The 20,783-nt window shown below is 41.0% G+C and overlaps 1 long non-coding RNA gene across 14 annotated transcripts in view; it reads left to right on the top strand.

Moving 5' to 3' along the window:
* The window catches only part of LOC112981110 (uncharacterized), a 210,614-nt gene that overhangs the window by 51,719 nt on the left and 138,112 nt on the right, over nucleotides 1–20,783 (top strand). For all 14 annotated transcript variants that reach the window (XR_010391639.1, XR_010391638.1, XR_010391635.1 and 11 more), the window contains one exon: nucleotides 3,814–3,902. This is a non-coding gene — a long non-coding RNA (uncharacterized LOC112981110). The remainder of the gene's footprint in view (nucleotides 1–3,813; nucleotides 3,903–20,783) is intronic.

The raw sequence follows: 20,783 nt of genomic DNA, 5'->3' as shown, positions 1-20,783 counted from the left end.
TTTTTCTCTGTTGTTTACTCAGATGCCCACAGCTAGCATCCAGGTATGAAGAGGAAGGAGGGAGAGTCCTTAAGAAAAATTGCTAGCACAGCGGTATGCCATGAAAGCACAGCCAGAGTCCCTAGAGCTTGTGTTTTGAAAATTGTATGTGTCACAAGAAGTCAACAGGGCCATGTTCAGCAGGGACATGATAGCCAAATATTTGCCTGTGGATGAAGGCATCTGGAGAGCCCAAACCACAAGGTGTTGGGTTGTCCTGAAAAAAGGCCGCATTTGAAAGGTACTTTTACAAAACAAATTCTATGTCTGTCATGCATAGTTGTGACAGTTCCCTTCTTGACTGGAAAGGGAAATTAGGATCTTTGGAGTCTTTGCAATTTGAGCTGAGAACCAAGGACTGTAACAAATGATGCTGGCATGTTCTCCTCCTCTTGGAGCCGGCTGTGTGTTAACATCCTTACACCATAGGATTCCCAATAGTTGCTTTATATCTGTAATAAATGGATTTTGCTGTGAAATACATGCACTTATGCTACAAATTTTTCTTCTGTACCGTGTGTTAGGGAAGCACTTTTCAACCTGTCAGGTGTGCCTTCCTGCTGAAGCACTACCAGCCAAATAAGCAGTGAGCCCCTACTTCTCCGGGCTGGAAGCCACAAATGTAATGAGGGCTGGGAGGACTCTGGTTTGACTGCAGTGAGACATAGATGAGATCCTCACAGCCTTTCAGCCCCCAAGACACAGTAAGTAGCTCTGCAGACAAGACAGTCTGCAGAGGTGGAGGAAATGGAGGAGGCTGATAGTTATAGGTGTTGCTGGCCACTAACTAGGACTCTCTTTCTCTCCCCTCCTCCCCCTCTAAAAAACAACTTTTCTAAAAACAGTCATGGGCTTTCAATTTCATTACTGCTGATCCATTTTGTAATAGCTTCCAACATTACTTTATCAACTGATAATTTAGCTAAGCTCTCTGCTGCACATGTTAACGTGCACGTGTTAATGTACAGTGTGGAGGCAGTGGAAAATTATTTAATAAAAGTTAACACTGCTTTCATTTCATGGTTGTTATTACCGAGTATTAGTCATTGCTGAGAACTATTCCCTCAACGGTGCTTTGCTATCATCTGTATGCATTTGGCTATCACCTCTTTGAAAAGCACCAGCATCTTGTGTGGTAAATGAAGGCTGCTGCCGTGTTATTTAGCTGTGCATCCTGACAGCAGGTGTGATCTTGTCTTACCAAACAGCGGTTATTGGCACTTCTGATGCGTGCAAGCGTCTTTTGTGGTAGTTCAGCCTAAAAGATGGTGTTTTAGCTGAAGTGGTATGGATGAATGTCAGGGCTAAAAAATTTACAAGTGATTGTGTTTGAAGAATGAAACTAAAAGGGTTTCCCTTCTCTACACAGATGCCTCTTCTCTTGAAGCTTACAAGAACTCATTATCTCAAAAATAAAAATATTTTATATATTTCATAAAATATTTTATGAAGTGTGGTTTAAATCAGAAAATGTGCTCAAAAATTCCCCTCCCTATACACCGAGAAGCATTTGTGATCTTGTTTGCATAACAGACCAGGCTAAAAGTCCTTCTCCACCTTTATAAACCAGCAGCTGCTTCAGAAGCTGCTGCTCCCTGCACTGCAGGTGGGAGGACCACATCAGCAGCTTAGGCTGTGGCTGGGAGATAACAGAAATAGAGCTGTGCTCAGCAAGCAGCTGGGGAGTGGGGTTGAAAGCCTTCTCAAATGGTTTCATACTTTGTGCTCCTGGAAAATATGCCATGGGGATTTTGAGCTAGTTTCTTTTGGTTGAGGTGAGTGAAAAAAATCCACTTTTGGGAATCAGTGCTGAAAAATGAAGACCTCTGAACATCCGAGTAGCGTATTTATGATTAATAGACATAAGTCAGAAATACCCCCTTTCTCCAATGTACATGAATTTATCAGTGCTGGGATAAATAGATTGAGGTCTTGCAAAATTTTCTATATGTGTATATACATACAGGTATATATATATATTTATTCCAGTGGTGGTTCTGTCAGTTCACATGAATAAAGCTCTATGTATAAATGTTCAAAAGACAGTCAAGCCAAATAGCCTTTCCATTGCTACTTGAAAAGTCTGAGTCTCATTTATTTTCTTCTTATATTCACTGAGTAGTCAGGATATGTACTGTTAATGTTAGTTTGGTGCAAATCAATGTATTCCTGCTCCTGATGTCCTCTTTAAAAAGTTATGCCCTGCTAGTACAGCCACGTTACTCTCTCGGGGTAGAAAAACATAGCGTTTTGTGTTAAGAGCCTAGATCTGTGAAAATAACAACCCTCAAATAGTTTTTAATATTAGGGAGATGTTCCATGATATTTCCTGCTTTGCCATATTTTCGCTTATAATCTTCCATTCCAAGGGCTAGATTTTCCTGTCACACCAAATCAAATTGTTATGTGTATGATATTTATATATTGATATATATTCCACTCCAACTGCATCCAAAGCTACTTATATGACGTCTTTTCTCCAGCATGGGTAACTTTTAAGTCATTTGGAACCTGCTATAGCCTAATCTGTGCAATGGTTTTGTCAACTGTATTTTAAATGGGTTTGAGTAGCTAGAGCAACTAGATAGTAGCTAGATCATGGGCAGAGATAAAGAGGTCTGTGTTCATAGGGGACATGCACATTCAGATTGTGTTAGATGTTACTGTGTTTACAGTCTCATGGATTGTAATGGCAGTTCTTAAGGAGAAAGTGCTATTCATCATTCGTTTCTATGGTTTTACAATGCAGTCCTAATTAAGGTTACTTCTGTTTGTACTTTCATACAATACCCATGCTGCATGGGGCTTCCTAAAAGATGGGTTTATTGCAATGACACTCTCCCACTTCAGAATGCCAACAGAGCCTGCTTTTATGATGAGAGTTTCTCACTGTGTTTTCCCTCAGATACACTCCCAGCATAAACATGGAAATCCTTCATTTGCTTTATATTGAGTGGATGTCTTGAGTAAATTCTTGTAGTGGGTGTTTGGGAAAGATGTTTTCTTACCCTTCCAGCATCCGTTATGCCTCTGCATGAAGGGGAATGCCTTCTCTGTGGAAATGAGAAGTCTCTGAAGGTTCAGTGGACTTTTTTAGAAGCTAAATAACTTAATTGGAAATGAGAAGAGATCTTCTCCCATTATTTCTTCTCATTTCCAAAGTCATCTTCATTCAAACTTTATTTAAACAGAAATAAGTCATAAAATGATAAAGCAGCTTTCACAGAAATAATTGTCTGTGTAATAATGGTCACAGGGGTAACTATCTCCATTTTGCTCTCTGAGGTCCAGTTAAGCAAATCTCGAAGGCTTGCTCCTGCATTGCCACTAGTCTTGTGAGGAGAGGAAAAGACAGTCAAGAAGTCTGTCCAACTCTACACCTTGCAAGAGCATAGCAGAGACCGGTTTAGGACTTTATGCCTGTGCTGGTGGACATGCTGCCTCCCAGAATCATTGAGTCCTGATCCAGAGTTGTCTCCATCTGACAGAAACTGCTCCCCCTCCCCCCCCTTTTTTTTTTCTCCCCCCAAAGTTTATTGCCATTTTGTGAGTCAGGTGCCAAACCTGATGTTGTAGGAAAACCAGATCTCCTATCACTCAATTTTAGTTAATTTCTGTTTGGAGTAAGATGTGTAGGAAGCGGTAATATCTTTTATTGTTACATTTAGAAAGAATAGACAAACTTTTGGGTGCACAAGTGTTTCCTGGGGACTAACATAACTTGTAGTATAGCTGTGCCTACCTGCCAAGCTGATTTCTCTTTTGCACCTGCAGCTATTGTGAGACCTCCTTGTGTCATGAAGCTGGTGACTGTCTGAGCATGTTTTCAGGAGGGCTGCAGGAGGTGCCCACAGTGACCCAAGGTTAGTGGCTATGCTGAGATTCAAAGACTTGCCTCCTGACTTCTTTCCCTGGGGTTCCCTGCCTCCACCTGGGAAAGTGGGGGTGGTTTCTTCTGACATGCGTGACTCTGGCTTTCACCTCTTATCTTCTGTCTTCGTCCCCCTTGTGTTTCAAAGAATGAAACCTTAACAAATGAATTTCTGCTCAGATTGAATCAAAAATTCAGAGGCATCTTTCAGGTTGTGCTGGTTTCCCTGCCTGAGATCTTGCTTTGTCTTTCTGCTGTGCAGTGTGCTGCACACCAGCTAGCTCACATCTCTGCTATGGAGATGCCTGCTTTCCAGCAGCCAGTCTGTATATCTCATGGTTGTGTGAGTGCTATAGGATCCTTTGGGATAAGTAGAGCTCTGTAAATGTAAAATGTGATTACTGTAGTATTGTTTTAAAGGTCAGCCTTCCATATTTGCACAGCAAGGTTGAGAATGACTGTTTGCCTCAGATGATTTATGCACCAGGATTGGGTCCAAATATTAATAGTGCTGATTTAATAAGTCTGGGAAAAGTATATCTCTAAAAATATTTAATCTCCTTTTATATGTATAATTCTATAATAAAAGGAAAATTTAGTAGGAAAAATGAGCACATCTTCAATGTTATAAACTTGTGGGAGCAATGCAGCAATAACACAAATACATACACCAATGCAGCAACAACACAAATAACATAAAGATTTAAAATTCAGGCAGCTGAACCATAACCCAAGACAGATCAACAGCAAGAGCCTTAGAAGGATTTAACTTCTTCAAATGCCAAAAGCATTTACAATTTTAGAGGGGAGGAGAAAAGGAGGGAGTATCCTCACAGAAGGGTTTAAAAAACCAAAAAGGTTGAAAAGCACCATGTGGGATTTTCAAAGGCATTGTGGACACTTATCTGCCTCAAAAATATGTACTCAACAATGAGTATCAGGGCTGGATGATTTACACAGGCCTCAAATCCCATTAATGCAGGCATCACATATTACAGAATTCCCTTTGTAGATATAGATCAGCAAACTGCAAGAACACCAGTAAATAATCAACAGACCTTAGCGAAAGGGCAAGGATTAAACTCATCCATCACTACCTAGTACATCTGTAGCAAATCCACAGAAAAAAAATAGTGTGGGGGGGAGATAAACATTTTTATCATCTTGTACTTGTTCCTTCTTTGTTACTGAGTGTGTGAAGGATGAATATTGGTATTACAGCTGGAAGTAGAGAGAAATGACAAAGGAAAGGGCAACTTTGTCCATTTTCTAAAATGGACCTGAGGCTTGTGAATGAGCTCAATATTTGTAAAACATGCGCCTCACGGTACAACCTGTTCCATTTAGCCCCACAGTCCTAGAACAGGGATCTGGTGGGTCAAACTCTGCCCATTGCTAGGCATTCACAAGATCTGTGCTCATTTTGAGGTCTGCCAGTGCTATAGCAGAGGATTTTGTCTTCTCTGAGTTACTCGGCATCATGCCTCCTCAGTGGCACCCAGCTCTCAGGAGAGACAGAGGCAATTCTGGCAACCCTTAGGTTTATTACCCTTCATATGTGCATAGCATGGAGAAGTAGTGAGCACAGTGGCTGCTGGTACTGATGATAGGTCTGCTGAGGGGTGAACCACGATAGAGTTCCTTTGCAGTCCCTAAGTTCTTCCCAAATGCTGACCTTAGTCTTGCCATTGACTCTATGTAGGTGCTGGCATCATTTGAGCCTGATGGCCTTATTTAGTGCCTGGTTAGATCCCAATAGCCCAGGTCCAAATAGCAAGAGATCAAAGGCTGTAAAAGTACCTTTAGGGCTGAACCATCATGTTACTGATGCTGTGGCTACTGACCCCATCTGGTATACGTCATCTCACTTTCCTCCCTTGGCAAACTCCTACGGGTCGCCTTCCCTCCCTGCACATTGTGCTTTCCTCTAGTCATTCTGTGCTGCTCGTGGTGCTGACATCAGCCTTCCTCCCTCGATCCTGATTCATACTGTTTCCTGTGCCTAACTCATACCTGCCCCTTGCAAACTGAGATGAACCTTCCTGCACAAATTCCTTTCAGTGCCACTCCACACCCTTAGTGTGACTTCCAGCTTCTCTAGAGATTGTTTTGTAAGCCAGGTGTCTTCCATGGGCTGCATGACTGCTGAATGGTGTTGTTATTAGGTGGTGGCTTCTCTGCTGTCTCTGGGCTTAGCAAGCCTAAGGGAGTACCTCAGGGCAGAGTGGCCAGGGGATGCTGGAGAGGAGGAAGGATGCCAGTTAATCTCAGAAGGTCAAGAGTGGTTGCGCTGAAGGTTTCCAGCCCATGCAGATAACTGCTGCAAGGAACCTGTGGTCTGCCTTGGACCAAGGAGACGGTTTCTGTGAGACAGAGGGGACTAAGTGGGAATTTGTGCAACAGCCCCAAATCTTACTTCATTAATCTGCCTGCTTAGGAAGTCAAACACATAGTGGTGTGGTATTTCTTCACAGACATGATCCAGTGCTGTAATAATGTTGTCTTTCTTGTTTAAAATGAAACCTCCCTTTATTAGGACTTCATCATTTGTTTATTTTCTTTACTATCTCCTCATAAATATGGCAATATATTGTAAAGCGTTCCCCTAAAAAACCAAACCTACAGTCATCTCAATAAACGAACCAGGAATGCTTTATGATGCAGATCCTTTCCTTGTTTTCATTGTTTTTTCCAATTACTTAGTAATTCACAAGGTTCAGTAGCTCACAATGGGTCTCCAAGCCATTACTGCAAAAATGCACAGTTCTGCTGTAGGTAAAATTTCATGATTGGAAAACTCAAGCAAGAAAATTAGCTACTTAACTTTCGTCCAAGCCTTCCTTACTCTCGACTCCCTTCTGTCACTCTGCCTGATATGCGTGCTCTCTGTTATGCTGTGAGTATGAGAAACAAGTTTTTGAATATTACTGTCAGATACTTTGGAGAGCTAGATGAAAAATTAAAGTGAGATGGGATTTGCTCTTGCTTTGAAATGTCTCTTTTCTGATCACTGAGAATCCTTCTCCACTGTTAGGGAAAATGGCCTTGTGACTTCTCATAGGCCACTAGGAAATAGCTGCCTTTAGCGCTGCTGTCGCTGGTGGGAGAGGAGTTTGGCATCCCTACATCTGTGTTGTGGTGTCAGAGGACAGCTGGGATAACGTGCTTCAAAATCCTTTCTGAGAGACTGTGAACATCTAGGAGAAATGAGAAGCCTGTTTTCTATTTTCTCTTTTTTCTGTTTCTTTCTTGCTTGCTTGCTTCCTCTCTTTCTCTCTTTTTTGCTTTCTCCCTCTTCCTCACTCTTTCCATTCTCCTCCTCTGAGCTGTTGTTTGTGCTGAGAACAAGCTGTCTGAACAGACCTCCTGCTGCTCCACCACTGATTGTTACAAAAATGAGAAGTAGCCCTGCAGTGATAGCATCAGAAGCCTTACTTGCCAGAGATATGTTATTGTGGTGTAGCAAGCTTATTTGAAGGAACACACAGTAAACAGCAACTTTTACAAAACAGCTCAGGCCCAGAGAAGGGCTTGTTAATAATTCCCAAATAAAAAGGGGTGGAACCCCATGAGAACTCTTTCTATACCCCCAAATATACTGGACTTCCAAGAGGTTAGGTCCAAAGTATGGATTCGTGACAGAGGCCAAACTCACAGCACAGGCAGCTTTCCAAGGTAAAGGAGACGTGAGGGTGGAACAGGCTGGGCTGAATAACAGAGCTCCAGCCAGTGTCAGTCCGGACCAAACAGTGGAGTGAATTGCTTGGGAGTCTGGATTTGTGGTTTAAGAGCAGCTGCTGGCTGGATTGCTTTAGCTTTGCAGATACAGACAAAATGTTGACCATTTTAGTCAAAATTTTGGCCCTTTTAGCTGGATTTCCTACAGGGAAAGATGCCTGTATAATCATGGTCTGTGTGTGTGCCTGCCCATTCTTCTTGATAGCTTCTGAAGCTGTCAGCCAATTTCAACAATATTGGATAGAGGGGGGGCTCAGAGATATAGTTCCTGCAAGCTTTATGACAATAGGTGAACAATAAAATCCCTCCTCTTGCCTAAGATGAGAAAATGATGGCGCAGACTTTGATCTTGTTTGATTCTGGAGAATCCACGTACACTTTATCACTGACCCAAATAATGGGAAAACTTCCACTGAAGCTTGTACATTTCTAGACTTCAGAGAATTAGCTAGAGCTTAACTACTGCTGACAGAGCTGCTTCTTGCTCTAGTTATTATGTAGATTTTGAAAAGGGTGGGCAGTGCCCAAACAAAATCAATACAATTTGCTGGGAAGCTTACTGGCCTCTACAGAAGGTCGGTAGAAATAATGGATGGGAAAAGAAGGGGCCAACTCACTAGCAACAAGCAAGGTTTTGTAAAGAAAGGAGGGCAGTGGCAAGGAAAACGCTAGAGTATAGCAATGAAACATTTAAAATTGCTAAAAGAGAGCGCTCTAGTGAATGGGGTCAGAGTGTCAGGCAGTGAAAATGCCTCTAAGTAAGGGTCTGAGGTCGTGCGGGGTGTTTACATCAATGTGCAAACAAATGCTGAGGGTATGGCTAAGGAGAAAACCATGAAGTCCTCTCTTTACTAATGGTTTAGGGGTAGTTAGATCCAATGCAGTATTGAGGCAATAGCATTTTCATCTGTAGGAAATGCTGATGTCTCGTCCCATCCTGAGTTGGGAGGAAAAGACACAGAAGTCAAATGCAGGAAGTGAAAGGCCTTGCCAAGCCTCAGTGTGGGCATGGCAGATTGAATGCCTCCTGCTGGAAATACCACACTGGAGACCAAGGAGGAGATGTGAGAATAGGACTATTTTTTCTCATTCTACTTTATTGCCACATTTTTCAGGGGCAACAAAGGGGAGGGGTGGTGCAGCAAATCCTCAGAACAAGTTGGAAAATCAATTTATTATTTCCAAAACCTGAAAAAACCTTGCAAGATGAAAACTGACCTAATCTACCTACTTGAATATTGTCCTGTCTAGAGTTCACAAAATCTCATCTAGCAGATTGGTTTTTACTGGATCGTTTCTAGTCCCATTCACTAAAGCGGAGTAAGGATTTACAGAATTGGTCTTGAAACTTGACCAGAAATTGCTGATGAACCAGAATAAAAATGGGGGAAGGTGAATAAACATAATGTAAATGTGCAAAGTGCCTGACTCTGGAGGGCCATAAAAATCCATTTTGGAAAGTTCAGCTGTAAGCTGAGCATTAAGTTAAAGCATCACGGTAGCTTTAAGTAACAGGATCTTATTTTATAGGCATTTTAAAGCAGCCTTGAAAAGAATGGGAGGATTGCCCAAATTGCTAAAGCCCTCCAGGAAATAACGCACTGATTATCTCTAGGGCCAATTTAGGAACATACTAGTGATGTTACAGTGCTAAACTGCTTTCTGACTTCCAGTAGAAGGTATAGGTTTGTCTATGGCTGATGGATACCAACTAAGCAAGCTGGCTACTGGTCTCCCAAGAAGTCTATCTGAGGGAGTGGAAGGAGGAGTCTGCAGCCTGTATCTTTTACATATACAGAAAGATGAAATTCTGATCAAAGAAAGAAGCCAACATGATAACCCCTTTCTTTGTCTCTTGTAGATTTTCAGTTCCCACTCATCTTTCACTCCTCAGAGAGGGATAGGTGTATTTACATGATAAACTATGGCCTTTAATCCAAACAGCTCAGCTAGTGATAGTAACCATGATAGCTGTACTCATGAGATGTCATGAATAATTACTACAGACTCACTAATAACAAAATGTTTGAAAAATGATCATAATACTTAGAAGCAGTGAATCACTTTTTATTCAATAAACAGTAACAGTTGCATGTTACAGGATACGAACAATTGTTCATACTATATGAAGCTGAGTTTGAGTACTTTTTTGGTGAACAACATTGATTTTAAGATAATAGTTTTTCACTCCACAGTTCCACTAATACCTTAAACATATGCTACATATCGACATCTCAAAAGGTTGAACTCCTACTTGTCCCTTAGATGATGTCAACTTTGAGGTGCAGTGTTTCATTAGAGTCCATTCTGGAACAAGCTGTTTAAATCCCTCTGCATGCCTGGAATGTGTAATATTATTATGAGTTTCCAAAGGCCAGATTCTGAAATGTGGAGGTATTTCTAGGCTGAGGCCTTGTCTGTAAGAAAATAGAATTACCCCAACTGAGTGTCATCCCAGTCTTTAGCTCGATATAACACATTGCAAGCAGAACTGTCAGGGCTTCCAAAGGGATTTCAGCTGCCTGCTACTTATACTCCTAAGTAATTTGAACAACTTTCCTGACAGATTCAGGTGCTGCACAGACATCAGATGATTCACACATGCACACAAATACGCCTGGGTGTAACAGCTAAACAGGTGCCATTGTTCCAGAAGAGTCAGGCTGCTTGTGTCCATGACGCATCCCTTCTAGAGCACAATTCACTTCAGTATATAGTTTGCAATCTTAAGACACCACGTGGAGGTGGAGGATGTATAAACATGCACCATGCAATTACATCTGTCTGCTGAAAAGGGATTTAAGTGTATTTGGTGATGGTAGTTATTCTAAAATGAGAATGAAACCACTGTTGGAAAGGTCATCCAGTCATAATCATAATATTTGGTTAAGGGGAAATCAGGAGATGCTATACCTTGAACATAATCCCGTATCTATTTTTATCATAGTTATTCTGTGAATAAATTAAGGCCTTTGGATTTGGTGCTATTGTTCTTTTTTCTTCCTAAATGGAAGCCTTGAAATAAAAAATGGTATCCTAATGTAGAAAATGTACCAAGCTGTTCAATACACTAGTCAAACCATTTCTTACCCGTTCAGTACAATGTAATTTACAGAACATACCATATCCTTTCTGTCTTTCATATTATTACTAACAGTCAGTTGGTAGAAATGTTATGGAATAGTCATGGTGCTTCTGGAGATGATGTACGAGAACACAAGTAAGCCTTCAAGATAGATTACTCTGCAAGATGAAGAGGTAGAAATAAACTGTCTAGTGAAGGGTACAGGCCAGAAAGGCTATTTGAAAGCATCTGTCACTCAACACTAAGTAAATTAGCCCAAAATATATGTTTTCTGTTCAGTCTGGAAGAGGATGAATGACTGCTTGGCACAATTTGTCCTGTGGTTTCAGATTTGTATCTGTTCAGGGCCAAAGTGACATAAGCGCAAACTATGCCAGTTTTTTGTTTATGAGTTATCAGAGCACAGGCAGTTTTTGGGTGAAATAACTATCAGCTATCAGTCTCATGTCTTATTTTCAACTTTTGCCCGTTCTTCCAGGGAATCACTGGTGGAGTGCATCTGAGGAGGGTCCGGACTCCTAGATAAAAGTTAGACTGTGATAGCTGAGATTAGAGTGCTTTTGCATGTGCTGTCTTTTAAGCATTAAAGCTGCTGTATCCAGAGCTGGGCAGTGAAAGGTAAGGAGGGCATGGGACATTTTACCGCTGAAAAAGAAAAGCAGATGATGTAGTGCTGGAAAAATGTTCCTAGACGTGTCCAAGGAACAAAACTGGGAATGTGGCTTCAAACTGGAAAGGGCTCCTTGAGTTTCACAGAGCCACTGTGCTGTGCTTGGTCTGCTAACTGGCCACAGATTATCAAGGTGAGATTCCCAGACAGCACGGTGTTTCAGGATTGTGACCATGTCTGGAAGCGCACTAGTTGTCTGAAAAGTTGGGCATAAAACCCAGTCGTGTGGTCGAAGGTGGCTTCTAAAACTTAGAAAGTTCCTTCACTTGGTGGTAGGTGGCGCTGGGTGGTTCCCTGGGCCAGGCTGTGCTCATCTCTCCTGCACTCGAGTGAGGATGATACAGGTATATTAAGGACTTTTCCTTCTGCTGGGTCGAGCGCTGTCCTTCTCCGTATCTGCCTAACACCATTAATACCCAGAAGGCAGTATCAGTGGATACAAGAACAGCATTTGGATTGGTATATGCTAATAAAAGCAGATAAGATGTTTGCACCAGCTTCCATTAGATTTCAGAGAAGATTTTTATTCTTAAGGGACTTTGTGGCCTGGGATTTTAGGATAGACGAACTCAGCTGCTGTCTAAAGCGTGGCAATGTCTACACTGCTCTGTGCCTCAGTCTCTCTTTTGCTAAATAGGTCTGGTCTCCTTTGCAAAGGCTCTTTGTGATCTCTGGGTGAGCCTCTGATTACTGCTGTTCTCCTCAGGTCCCACCTGGTTGATCTGCAGCTGAGTTTGTAGCCTTACAAAGCTGCTGTGCTAAAGGGAGCTATTTAGAAGGTCTGTGATTGATGCTCTTCCGCCTGATTGTGCTCCCTGTGCAGGCATGTTCTCAGATACAAGGTCAGCTGCCGTCAGGGAAACTGCAGCTGTTTTTCTACTTCGTTTCATTTATTGCCTTGTGGGTGCGTTCAGCTTGGGATGATAACTGATCTATTACACACTACGGTGCCATATAAGACGAGAGAACAGTTGTATTTTGTGTCTTTGTGCATGCATATGAACAGGTAGGCGTACAACTGAGGGGCTGCTTAGGTAAATAGTGTGTGTGTGGCTGCAGCCTGTACTCCAGTCACAGGCTCAGAAGCTGGTCTGGAACTTTTTGAGTTCTAAATCAAAATAATACTATTGCTGCATATGCCACTGAATATTGTAATACATGTGCTCTCATAGCTATTCTCTTTCCTGCCTGTGCATCCTGATACTGAATTTGATTGTTATTTATCTCTGGACCAATTAATGCTGTTCTGCCAATGTGTGCGGGTCTGTAAGGAAATGATGGTGCAAAAAGAGGATTGGGCCCATGATACTTAATTATACAGCCACACACTGTTTTCTCAAGTTGCAAAGTCTTTTGTGCTCACACTTACTGGGAAATGTTTTCAGCTGGTATAAATTGTCACAGTTCCTTTGAATTTAGTGGAGCTATGAGAATTTATACTGGCCAAGTGTCTGCCCATGGCATTTTATAACATAGTTTCATTCTTTTATATTTAGCCTAATTAAACGGACTGATTTTTAAAACTGCCAAAATGATTTAGAAACCCAGGTTTATTTGAGAGTAGTTGAGACTGAGGCTTCTTAGTGCCTCGGGGGGAGTGGATGCTCAGGTACTTCAAGACGTGGGTGGGTGGTTAACCCAAGGCATTGTGTTTCTGCAGGAGGCTAGTGCCTTTCCTGTTGTTAAAAATCAATAGACAAGCCCCTCTGCTTTTTTTCACACTTCCATAGCTTTCTAGGCTTCCCTTTGGTTATTTGGGAAAATGGCTCCTGAATATCTTAAAAAATGTTCTGAAAATTGTACTCAAAACAGCTAAGTACGCTACTATGAGACAGCCTGCTTGTAGGAAGGAAAAAGCTAAGTTTAGAAGATGGCGTAAGCGATATCCCTGGGAGGGACAATGGAAAGAGTACGACAGCAGTGGAAGAGGTTTTGTGAGGTTACACTGCTGTGCAGGAAGGTGGAGGAACGCAGCAGTTTGTTCTGGTTGCTGGCCTGTCTCGTGAACAGCGTTTTGTGCATGCAGGCAGCTGTGCTCGCGGCTGAGAGTCAGCGTGTGATCACGCAGAACCCCAGTGAAATCTGGCAGCTATGGCAATGTATATACACCTTGTTTACCAGAGCATGGGGTATTTTACTGGGACTTGACTATGGTCAACAGGTTACAATGTGTTTGTGATTATTCCTAGTTGGAACTGGAAAAGCAAAACTGGCATGGTTTAGTTTGGATAGTACCTTGCAGACGTTATATCATACATGGAATCCACTGTGAAAGCAGTTCAAATCTCTGTGCTTGGATATACTTATGTGTCTTAGAAACTGTTAAACCTCCCTTATGTAGTGATAGGTGGTCAGCATATCTGCAGAGAGAGAAATTGCTAGTGGTTTAAGAGTAGATTAATTGATGCAAAAAAGCTAAAGGTCTTCTCTATATGTTTTAACCTTCTAAACCAAGTTGGAAGTTAAGATATCTAATCTAAAAAGATTGGAACAACTGTTTAAATAGCCTGAAGGCATGGGCCAAAATTCACAACCTTTAGCAATATGAAGTTTCCAAGGAAGATGAGTAAAAACAAGGAACAAAGATGGAATACAATCGAACTTGAAATACAGGAGTGCAAACTGTGTGCTTTAGTTCGCAGAGTCATTGGGTTGTTACATATACAGCAGTAGTGTCGAAGAAAGAGAGATTAGAAGACTTTAAGGTCTTAGGTTTATTAAGAGCTAAAGAAATTTTTTTGGATAATGCATCTCTTACAAAAATAGCCTCAATGCTGATTTCACCTGAAGAGATATCACTGAGTTGGGCACAAGAAAAATCTTTTAAAATATGATCCAAAGCAGGCTCTTCAATATTTTCTGAAATATTTTGAGCTGTCTTCTTGGAATTATTTTCCTACCTATGCTTAGATATAGCCTTTCTGGTCATTTTTGAAGTCCCCAATTCACTTGCTCTGTAGAAATCAGGTATTCAGTCAGTAAATGCAAACTCTTTGGGGCTTTTTTTTTTTTTTTTTTTTTTTTTTAGTTTGCAGAGGTCCCATTCAATCACATGTATGTGTTACCAACTGAAAAGAAAATACTTCTCATTGCATATATTTCACATAACACCAGTGACATTTAGTAACACCTAGGGTTTCTCTCAGATCTTTAACCTAGCAAGTGACAATATTAAATTCAGTTCCCCAAACTATTCGTTCTTCCACTTACGACTAGAGGAGTGATGAATAGATCTTGCCGTGTTGAACTTTGGTAAGCACTTAAATATCTGATCACTAAGACCATGTTGAGTATATTCCTGAGGTCTGTTTTTTCCTTTGTTTTTTCAAACTAATAGATCCATTTGCCTTTCTTGAATCCGATTCTTCTGTTCCCATTATTTATATTTCCCTGTCTTTGACAAAATACTCCCATTTACCTCATCTCACCAAACTCCTCTTAGTACATAGAAATGAAAGTGTCTCTTGGAATTGGAGAGGGGAGGCTGAGCTCTCCAAGCGTCATTGATAGTTGGCTTACAGGTCATACTGGTCCTTGAACCCTAAATGCTTTGCTCTTTTAAGAAGATCCAGGAAATCATGAGATATAGAGAGAGCTTTTAGATTAGTACTGTACCTTCTGAGGAATCAGTGAATCTCAGTACATTAAAGGAAGTCCTAATTTGTTATATTTGACCTGATCTGGGCTTACTGTATTTTCAATTAGTTTTAGGAGATGGGGAGAGAGTTCCTACTGAACTGGGTCAATGTCCCTTGTCATGCGTAATCCTTCAGTATACCAGCAGAATTATTATACAGAGTACATTTAATTTTCCACACACAATGAAGACAAGCACTCATAACAACTCATGATGGCTTTTTGGAAAGTAAATATTTAATTTTTGAATGCATACATTTGTTCTTCGTTAGATACAGAACTAATTATTCCCTGAGTATTATAACAAAATTAAAGCAGTGCAGTCATAGTGTACTTGTAAAATGCATACGTAATTGCAACAAGGGAGGGGGAAAATGGAAATTTCATTAGGGCAATGTTTTACTACATTCTGTGATAAATGCAAGTCCATGTATGGGAGGAATTCTTGCAAGAATCTAGGCTCAGGAAGTTAAGTTTTGTGAACATCCACCCTGTGGCTTAGAGTAGCCTTTGGAAATGCTGCAATTAGTATTTCCATTTGGTTACAAAGGAGTTATCAAGGATGCAGAAGTATTTCAGTGAGATGTTCTGCACAATCATTACAATACATATGCATTTTGAAATGCCTAGATCTCAGGATGCTATAGATATACTGCAGAGACAGAGTAATATAGCCCACTGTATCTGCAGAAGGGTCTCATGAATTGCAAAAGGAAAGGCTGAAAGAAATATTCTTTCTCAAGGAAAAATGGGATTCCAATGCATGTCATAAATTTTAGTAGCAGAATTTCAAATAGGGATACTGGTTATAGATTTCAAGCTCCCCCCTCCCCACCCCCCGCCACTGCTTTTGAACAGTAATTAAATCTTCCTTCCTTTGTAGTAAAGTCGAGCTGAAACAACTCCATTGCAGTGCTAATGCTGACATCCTGGTTCCAGCTATCGCACTTACATGATTGGACTATTTTCAAGGTCATTGCAGTGAGTTAAAAGCCCTTGTTGATGTCAGCTGGGATTTGGGTTTTCCTAGTCCTCTGGCGATGTTGTAAAGAATGTAGAGCAATGGTGCAAGAGAACCTGAGAGCTGAGAATTTGCACATATATGTGGAAATTTTATGAGACATTTGTTGCTTTTTTCATGAAGTCACACAGAAGATGTTACTAAAACCTTTAGGATCTATTTTCAAAGATAGACAAAGACCTTGACAAGCTTGAGGAACAGGCTAACAAGAACTTCACGACATTCAGCAAGGACAAGTACAAAAAGTCCTGTATCTGAGATGCATCAACAATACAGGCTGGGGACTGACTGGCTGGGGCCAGCTCTGCAGAAAGGACCTGGGGTCCTGGTGGAAAACAAGTTGAATACGAGTCAGCAGTGTGTGCTTGAGGCGATAAAGCCTGACTGCATACTGTGGTGTATTTACAGGAGTGTAGCCAACAGATTGATGGAAGTGGTCATTCCCTTCAGCTCAGCACTTGTGAGGGTGCATGTCACAGCTGAGAAACTGTTTTTTGGGAGACCCTAGTGCAAGAGGGAGGTGCTTAGGGGACTGGAGCACCTGGTATATGAGGAGAGGCTAAGGGTGCTGGGTTTGTTCAGCCTGCAAAAGATAAGCCAAGGAGGAATCTAATGGCTGTCTTCCACTACTTAAAGGGGTTATAGAAAAGATGGAGCCAGACTCTCCTTAGCAGAGTGCTGCAAAGGGACACAGTAGTGATCATGTGTTGCAGCAAGGGAAATTCCAGCTAGCTATAAAGAAAAAAAATTAATCAAAATGAGGATAGTGCAGTACTGGAACCAGTTCCCCAGAGAGGTTATGGGCTCTCCATCCTTACACGTTTTCAGAAACTCAGCTGGTCAAGGCCCTAAGTCACTTGCTCTAACACTAAAGCTGGCAGCTTTGAGCAGGCAGGACTAGAGATTTCCAGCAGTCCCTTCTCACGTCAATTATTCTCTGACTCTATGATTTTATTTCAGAATGTTTCTAGTAGCTCTAAAATACGGTTCTACCATAAAAAAAAGACTATTATGGCAGTCAGTCCTTCAGTAAATATGTTCCTTGGGGATACATATTCCTGTCTGCTACCTTCAGTAAAAACAGAAAGCTCTTACTCCCATAAGCTCTATGCAGCTGCCTGCGGAGCTGGTGAAGAAGGCTTTCCTTCCTTCATCTATGGCATCGCTCTGTGGATGTCGATTGGCTCCAGCTCTGCAGGCCCTGGGAAGTCTTTGGATTCATATGTACACTTAAAAAGATCTAATTTAGAAAGAGAACTGTCTCTTCCAGGCAGCGCTGGTATCTGTGGGTGAGCTGGGGAGTTTGCTGGCTCTCAGAGCATGTGTTGATTTCAGGGACAAGAAAAAAATGAAAAAGAAAAAAATTCCCCATCTGCTCATTCAGCTTCTTCTATCCGCAGGGATGCACGTGTCCCATGTATTTGAGCCTGCAGCCTCTGTGACAGCAATGCCAGTGTGGTTACTCAGGCTCTGAGCAAGGCGGAGGGGTGAACTTCCTTTGCTTCCTCTCAGCCGCCCCTTCCTAGAAATTCGTGCAGTCTGCACCCAGGCTGTAGCGTGACCGGACACCCTGACTACCTACGGCGGTTTTCAGGGTGACTAGCTAGTTCAGCTGATTGTATCCTGAGAGCCTTTGGGGTAAAATAAAAGGGAATTACTTGGATGCTAAGGACCTACAGTCAGGTGTACCTGCTTTTTTTGAGAGCTCCTCCCAATTATACTTCCAGATACAAAGCAGCAAGAAATTCTCATGACTTTTTGATTTCACTGAAAATGACTTCTCCCCCTCCCAGCATTTCTCTCTTAGCTATGTTCTCTCTAATGAAATTGCCTGTTCTGTGTTAGGTTTGTAATTTAAAGTGAGTGCTATAAATTAACAGTTGTTGCTGCTTTATTATTGAAATGAGAGTCATGGGATCAATTTAACCATTCTTCGCTTTATTATTTGCTTAAGACAATAGAGCCATCTCTGCAAATTCTATTGCTTTGTGGGTATTTTTAGCTTAATTATCATAGATATTAGCAACAATCAGCACAGATTTCCTGAATGCATGCTCTTGCTCCTTGGAACACTGGATTTTTATAGGAGACTTCGTACTTTTAACTTGCAGTAACTCTTACCTTTTTGTAGTAACTCCAGTCTGCTACCAGCAAAAAAAACCCAAACAAAACCAAAACAAAAATCAGTCCAATGTATTTTGCAAAAACACTCATGTTTTTCTTGTAACACAGTTTAGGAATTAAAGGGATAGTGATAACTGTGCCTTCTATTATATATGTAGCTAAATATTCTAGCAATTGAGCCTGTTTAGTAATATGCTGCAATTGATCAGAGAGACTTTTCTTCACATATTTAGGATGGCTTTGTCCAAAAAAACTTCAAATGAACTCATGCAAGGATTTGAAAGTCAGTATATTCAATGGACAAGTACAGAGAAAGTTGACAAGCTTTTATAGTCACGACTGACCTAGTCCCCTGCTCTTAGCCAGTTGGGGGTTACTAATTCAATTATTAGTGGCAGATGAGTTTTTTATCTAGGAGTCTAGTAAATTATACTAAAGGCATCAAAAAGAAAAAAAGGTTGGCAATACTGTGAGCCATTTTTTTATCTCTATCCAGACTCCCTCTGCCATCCTTCACAACTCATTTGCACATTTTTCTATAATTTTGCCTGCAGTAAGGAACGTTTCTTCTTGGAAATAACAACAACTGAGATTTAATGAAGAGATTTAGCTTTTCTTTGATGAGGCAGTGGCTGTAATAGAGTTTGCCTGCCTGCATAGTCCTAGAGGTATAGGAAGAAACTCAAATATGTTTGCTTCTTTAGCATTATTTGACCAGCAAAAAATTCAAGCCAAGGATTGCTTTTATTGAAGGAATGCAAATAATTTTTTGTGTCCAATATTAAAGAACAAAAAGCTATGAACATATCTGTAGGTGGTATGGAAATGAGCATTTGCTGGTTCATAGTTATAGGAAATTGATTTTTTTTTTTGCTGGGCCAATCTAACATATCACAATTCTGACAGATGCTAAAGAAGACTTTTCAAGTAGCAGCTTGCAGGAGACAGTTCTGTCTGCACAAAATAACTGTAGACTAGGAAGCTGAAAAAAGTGTGCATGTTAGTAAATACTGCCTCATTTAACAAGTGCCTCACAAATACAACAGACTTACTTAGATGCCATACTTTAGAAAGGTGCTTTGACACTGAGGGATTATCCTGACCCTTTAAAACAGACAGGAAAATGTGACTTCTCACAAACTTATTCCACTCTGTGCAACTCCTACTAAACAAATGTGCGTCCATAAGGGCAGAAAAGAGAACAGCTTTGCTTACACCTGATTGCTCAAAGAGCTACCGGAATGGATCCATCTATCTCAGTGCCTTGTCTCTGGCAGAAGTTGCTTTTTTTTTTTTTCCAGTAATAGTCAAGGGATAGCAAAGCTGAAGAGTCTACATATTCCTTAGTCCCATCATGTGGTGCTTGGCTTATGCTTTGGTAACCCGAAAGTTAATATTCAGGTAGAGACCTGAGATAACTGTGGAATTCCTACTACCCATGTATCGAATGACTTTGTATCTCCCAAATTTTCTGCCAGTGAAATCCTTCAACACCCTTCAGTATTTCCCTTCCTGCTGTATTGGCACAGATTAGCAGAAATGTGAAGTTGCCCTCCATTGTTTCTGCTCATTCAGTATGTCTCCGTTATGCATCTCCTCTTTCTTGAGTCTTTTTTTTGGTAGCTATCTATGACTCTCCTTCCAAAAAGAAATGTTCTGCAAGTTATTAACCTGTCTTCCATTGTCTGAAGGCAGATTTTTCATCTAGACTCTCTTTGGGGCCGTCTAAAAGTTGCACCAAAGGCTGAGTGTGTGCGTGACACCCTGTGTTGGGGAGAGAGTGACCTTATTTGCACATCTCAGATTACCCGAGGGCTTCTGAGGACAGAATACTACAGCAGTGAGAATTTTTGGGACCAATACTAATTCACCCTATCTTGTTAAAGTTAGCAGTGACTAAACAGATTATAGAAAACAAGGCCTTTCTCTTACAGCCATAATTTCAAACTTTATTAGACTCACTCATTTACATAAAAATGTCTTCAATTTTGTAGTAAATGCTCTCACAGAAGAACCTGTCATTCAAATAGGAAATCAGTTTTAGAGCTCTAATCTCAACCCATACTCCGAGTTTAAAAACAGATATTTACCTTTCTCTGTACTGCCAATTTGATCTTATTTGCTGCAAGTACAGGCCCTTCTAGTGCCCTCATTACAAATTCTTGTCAGCTTTTATCTTACAATGCTTGCCATTAAAGTCAACAGTTCCCTCACAGTGGTCTTTTGAATACCACATTATTATGCAGTACATAGATTAGGACTATGAGTGATATGTAAATGCCACTATGTGATAATACTTGGTCAGTATGGATTTTTTTTCTTTTTATGGTGAGCTGCATGTGGATTGTAAGAACGGAAAGATAATCTGCAGCCAGAAGTGTCCTGCGGTCATTCTCCAGCATTGCCAGAAACAAAAACTCCGAGGTGACTGTGCCATTTCCACCAAGCAGAAGTAGAGCTCTCAGAGGATATGCACAAGCTGGATGCTAATGCAATGGGTTCCACTGGAGAAATGGGCTAATTGGGAGAAATATTGAGCTTTCCTCCTGTTAGCAATATCCTACTGTGCAGCCTCCCCTATTCTTATTCACATTCTTTT

The sequence above is a fragment of the Dromaius novaehollandiae genome, chromosome 14 (assembly GCF_036370855.1).
Source record: "Dromaius novaehollandiae isolate bDroNov1 chromosome 14, bDroNov1.hap1, whole genome shotgun sequence".
NCBI lineage: Eukaryota > Metazoa > Chordata > Aves > Casuariiformes > Dromaiidae > Dromaius > Dromaius novaehollandiae.
This window is presented reverse-complemented; position numbering and strand designations above follow the sequence as displayed.